Source organism: Triturus cristatus, chromosome 3_1, assembly GCF_964204655.1.
Source record: "Triturus cristatus chromosome 3_1, aTriCri1.1, whole genome shotgun sequence".
Classification (NCBI taxonomy): domain Eukaryota; kingdom Metazoa; phylum Chordata; class Amphibia; order Caudata; family Salamandridae; genus Triturus; species Triturus cristatus.
The window spans coordinates 760,836,528-760,842,547 of record NC_140583.1 but is presented as its reverse complement, the minus strand read 5'-3'; positions in this window follow the sequence as shown (position 1 = coordinate 760,842,547).

The window sequence follows — 6,020 nt, the reverse complement described above, 5'->3', positions numbered from 1 at the left end:
ATTTCCAGTGTTACACGCAAACTTTGGCCGGGGTTTCAGGAGGAACCCCCCACCACCAATATATTGATGGTCATGCTATACATGGCACAAGGCAGGCGACTTATCTCCCACCTCTACAGAGCACTCAGGAGGATCTGCCAGGGGAATCCCTCAGAATCCAACAAAAATGGGATACGCTGATGAATAAACCCCTGACAGAAAGTGACTGGAGAAGGGTGCATGAGGAGGTGCAAAATGTTAGTAAAAAATGCACGATTTAAACTCCTCCACTATAATATAGTGCATCAAGTATACCTTACCCCACGCATGTTGCATATAATTAGGCTTTCCTGTTTTCAGTTTCTTTTTTTGGTAAATTCTGGTGGTGTTTTTTCAGTGTTTTCCAGTGATTTCAATACCTCAAAAAAACAGTGCTTTTCAGTGGTTACTCATTTTCGCGCCATAAAAAACAACTGAGACAGTGTTTTACCGGTGTTTATGGAACGCTTTGCTGTTATTATCGCTTGCTTTCTTCGTCAGGCCCCAGCCATGGTAAGGACCACACTGTATGACATTTAAAGTGGATAAGAGGGCGATCATGATGTGTGCTGAAGAGATGAATGCCAGAATGTCACCATCTGACCAGACCAAGCAGTGTATATAGGTACAAACTACAGAGAATTGTTTGTGGCAGCCAGCAACGTCTCACAGTTCGGATCATTTTTCATAATTTACCCTACAATATCACTGGGAGCTTCGGACGACATAGTATCATCTGTCTTGGATTTGAAACCCAGGCTCCAACGTCCTGGCCACATAAAACGCGTGCTCCTCTTTAATCGCCTCATAAATAAATTATACAGACATTCAAAAATGTTGTTTTACGTAGCACAATTCACGGTGTGGTTTTCAAACATTTTTAGCTGCAGGAGTCCCGTGACAACTCTGCTTTTGCCTGAGCTACCGTCGAGTATTCCCTCGCTCGCCTAAGGTCGAACGTGGGGATGATAAAAGTGCGTTATGCACAAGGACCCAGGTCACCAAACATGCTGTGCTCCAGGCCTGGGCCTTTTCTCTGCGTTCTGGTACGTTAGTTCCACGGACGTGAACGAGGACTACACGTCCCAGTATGCATTAGGTTGCTGAACTACATCCAAGCGTGGAGAACAATGTCCCCGGTGCCATGGGTACATCGGGTAACCTTACACTAATGTACTCTTTGCAGACTTTGCTTCCTGCGTGTAGCCTGTACCAAAATCTCATATATTTGTCTGTCGTGCTGCATATCAATAAACAGTAAAACATCCCCCTTTCCTCCCCCCTCCCACTGAAGCATCCCAATCATGCCAGTCATAACAATCCCATGCCCCTGTTTGTTTTGTGTCAGTCTTCCCCATGTTCGCAATTTTCCACGTTCTGGAGCAGCAGTGGCAGAAGTCACTGGCGGGTATCCTCCCGTGCCAAGGTTCACCTGCCCAGGTGTTCATTCCTGCCCTTAAATTACCCCTTTGCATAGAGTAGTGCCTTCTGAATTTCAAGGAAGCAGTGATTTATAGTTCCATGACCTTTTAATCGTGACAGTGAAGCTTAAACTGGTCAGGGATTCACTGCACAGTCTGCTTGCACACTAAACTGTGTCCTGTTTATGCCTTCTGGGCAAAATGCAGCGTTCCTGCTAAAGGGTCCAGATCCAGCACCTACTGCGCTTTACTGTGGAAGGATAGTGTAGGTGCAGTGGGAGGATGAATAGAGGCCTCACAACCTCCACAACGACGTATTTGAGGTTAGTTAAACAGCAGTATGCTCAGCAGTGTCCATACTGCTTTGCCTCATCATCAGTGTGCCTTAAACATACTTTAATCCTGCTGGCAGTAATCTCTTGGCTGGGCTAATACAGTTGCTTTCTCTGTTACATCCGATCTGTATAGACGCGTGTTGCACGCTCCTGTGCCAGTTCACAGCGCACTCAGTAGCAGTCTGTGGTTTCTTCAGCGTGCCTCACGATCATACATGCCAACATTTCAGAAAAGCAAAGCGGGAGATTTAAAATAAAGTAAAAAAAATAAATAAATAAATAAATAAATCGGGAGAATGGGGCCTTCAATTGGGTTTCTGTCATGTATGGACTTTGGAAGTGTGCTGCTGGTGGATCGGACATTAGAAAGCGAATTCACGTGTTTTTTTTATCACCTTTCAGAAGCATGGAGCGCAATGGCAGGCAGAGAAAGAGGGGGATGCAAGAGTTTGCACTGGCCTGGCAGGTTGCGGTCAGTGCATACACCCCTCCCCCGTCAGCCCGGGCTGAAACAGCTTCGGGCACACACACAGCCGCCGCAACCCCCCCCCCCCCCCCCCAGTACTTCACAGACCATTCGCTTGTTAATGAGGCTTTGTTAGTTTTTCACCTCTTCTAGACCTCCTGCATCGCAATTCTGACTATTGCTGGAAGAATTAGCACGTTACACAATACCAAGCCCTGTCTGCTGAAACCCAGAGGAATCGGGTTTTTGCTTGCAGGAATCGGGAGGCGGGAGAATATCCATGAAATCGGTAGTCTCCCGCCTGATTCTGGAGTGTTGGCATGTCTGCTCACGATATCCCGCTTTCCCAGCGCTTCGCTCTGATTAGGGCGGTCCAACAATAATACGGTTTTCTCGCACTGCCGCGGCCTCAGTGCCTGCAGTTATCTGCCGTCTCCCGGAGTGGTCTTTCTCCTCCCTGCGAGCGGGTGCTTATGTTCGCAGATCCGCTCTGTTTAGTGCAGAGTTAAAGGACTTCCTCTTGTATCAGCGAGTCATATTGCCGCCATTGCGCCGGAAAGTCTGTGGCCGATCCGCCAGCTGTTGTATCCTGCCTGAAAGCCATTAGGTGCCTCCGTAGAAGATAGTAGTTGACACTGTAGTGCTAACTAAGGCAAACCAGCATTCCCAAAGCAGGGATCTCGATATGTACTGCTTTGGCTCCCTCAAGTGGCCAAAAGGTGCAAATGGCCAAGTGGTGAATCCAATTTGGAAAATTCAGCAATACTCGGTTTAAACCGGGTCAGCTGATTTGCAAATCGGTAGGGTAATCTCGGTCAGCTGCCTACATATAATCTACCCGTCCCACAAAGATGAATGTCCAAGATGCAAATATCAGGGGGCAGACTTCCTATAAATGATATGAACGTGCTCGTTATTGCACCCCTTCTGGGAGAGGGTCCTGACAGGTCTAGGTGAAGCTACTGGTTGGAGTATACCCAGAGAGATTAAGCAGGTACTGCTGGGTGTACTGCCTGCGCCAAAGAACAAAAAGCTAAGCAGGCATTTTGTCAACCTGGGACTAGTTTTGGCCAAGAGGCGGGTAGTGATAGAATGGATGCATCCTCGGCCCCTGCAATATTCGGACTGGATTAGAGACGTAAGCGATGGGCGACTACGGAATTGGTATGAATGAGATCTGTGAGGAAAAATGATAAGGTTGAGGAGGACCTGTTGGCAGACTTACAGGGGGGGTTAGGAGCCTGAATCCCAAGAGCTCATGGGAAGGGGAACCCCATAGAGAAGACGATAAAAGTGAGATACCGCCTAGGAAGTGTCCGGAATTCTAACAATAGATATGATTTTGAAATGTGTAGGTGATCATGAGACTTGATTAGGACTGACCAGGGAGGGGAATGGGTGTGGGGGAGTTAGGTGTTGGAATATGTTCTACAAGTTAAACTGGCAAACAATATGTGGGGAATTAAGTGGTCTGTAAATGGTAAAGGAAGCAAATGATGTCCTTGTATACAAATGTAATACGGTTACCTATAATGCCAATAAAACTTTATGAGGAAAAAACACAGGTAACAGTGAGGCCTGTATGTCACATGCATGCATTCTCGCTAATGCCCCGTCTGATCAAGGTTTGATGTTATCGATACTTATCCGCTCAGCCTTGGAAATTTAGGAAATCCTATGGAACTGACAATTCTTTATCTGTTTTTGACTAATGTGTTTTAGTATTCTAGTGATGTTTTTAATTGCGTATCTGTATTTATTATGTGCTATTTGTAAGAACTGCTGTGCTTTTTATGGCTTTTTTTAATAGTCAAATCAAGATTTTATGACCAACTGATTCTTGATGTCTACGTCCAGTCACCACATGCTCACTAACCCACATGATGCAAGAGGGAGTTTTATGTGAAGCGTACGAGATATGTCAAAGCGTATACGGTTATATGTAAAGCTTAATAAAAATAATTTTTTTAAAAACTGATGAAAACCAGGTGAAAGTTCTTTGATCTTGGTCTGTTCCATGTCACTCTGCAGGCCAGGAGTACTTGTTTTGTACATTTGGGGACATAATTCCCTGCTTATGACAGGTCCTATGGCGACCAGGACGTTTTCCGCTGTGCAGCATCCGGACTGTTCTGCCTCTTGCAGCTGGGATATGGTACTGCAGATATTTGTTCCTGTGGAGTCACAGCAGTTCCTACCCAGCCAGGAAAGGCGTGTGAAGCCAATGCAGAGTACAGTAAGCAGCCATGTGGATTTGGGTGAGATGCCCTGTGGTGGAGCTGCGCAGATGTAGCTCATAAAAGCTGGATTATAACATAGATACAGTAGATCGGGCTTTCTGACGTAGCTCTAGGGCCAACTATTAGCAGCTACAGAGCTTAGGCCCGAGGTCTTCACATTTTTTTTTTAGGTCAGAGTCTTCCTAAGCATAATGTTTTGAAGCTTGGCCCCTCCAAAACTATATGGTAAGGATTTTGGTAGTGAGTTGGGTAGGGATGATCACAGGGGGCGAGGATCATGAGATCAGTTCATGGGTGCTTTTCTGTAGCTCGTAATCCACACTAATTGTGGTACTTATAAAAAAAAAAGTAACATCATCAAAACAAACAAAATAAAAAAAACACTACTCCCCAAAATTGGGGTGCTGTGGTCCCCATTTCAACTCCACCTACTGCACTAATGATGGCTGTAGCCCTGCTGAGAAGCTGGCTATCTTCTCTGCTTTCACTCCTTACCCACCATGACTGACCGTCACTTCAATCTCTAAACAAGCTTGGTCTCTTTCTGAAAAAAAATGAGTTACTACATGTTGCCCCCCTTTTTTGCGTGAGGGGCACCATCTGCCCTATTGTTAGCGAACATCATGCCATCTTTTTATAGTAATACATTTATAATTGTGATGCAGCGGGCCCCTGGGCGAAAGCGTCACTGCACCTGCTTCACTAATCATTGCTACTGACTTGCTGTGGCCTCCGACCATTGTTAACAACATGGGCTCCTATCTTGCCCCATCCCTCATCATCACTCCCCCCCCCCCCTCTCATCTCTCTGATGCCCAAATCAAGTTGTCTCCTCTGCTTCAATTTTCCCCTTCCTAAGCAACACTAGCACAGTAAGTATGCCCTAGGTCTCTAAATCAGCGACAGAACCAATGATACCTACAGCTCTGCAAACCAGGCTGTCTACTTTTCCCACTGAACAGGGCCCTCACTTCTAGGCTGGATGTCAAAAGCAGGCTTTGTATAAAAAAGAAAAACTACTTTTAGCCCCATCCCCCTAACCCTCCTCTCTTGCTTGGGCCGTTTCCTGCTCAGAAATGGTGACGTGGGCCCTAATGTTAGTCCTCGTGTTCTTTTTAACAGTAAGACTGCCATAACTGGGCTCCATTGGACACTCCCAGTGCGTGCGGCGGAGGGGGGTCTCCTGTGCTGTGAAACAGAGAGAGGAATAGAGAACTGCTAAAGAAGAAACACGTCGTTTCACCTGAAAGAAATCTAAATGTGTGCAATTGCTTAATCACCAAACATAAAGGCTGCTTTGGAGGCAGTGTAGGTTTTAATTAATGGAGTCACTTGGAGCTTAATGGTGACAAATATTTATTTATTTTGAGAGCTAAATCATGTGTCCATTAAAAGGAGTACACCCTTTTAATGGACAATATTTACACTAGATATAGTCGGAATACTTAGCACTAAAATATACATTTTTCAAGCCTTGTTTTATCTTAAATAGTATTTTGCAGCTGCTTGTTTAATACTGTGTGATTCAGTTTTAGTATAG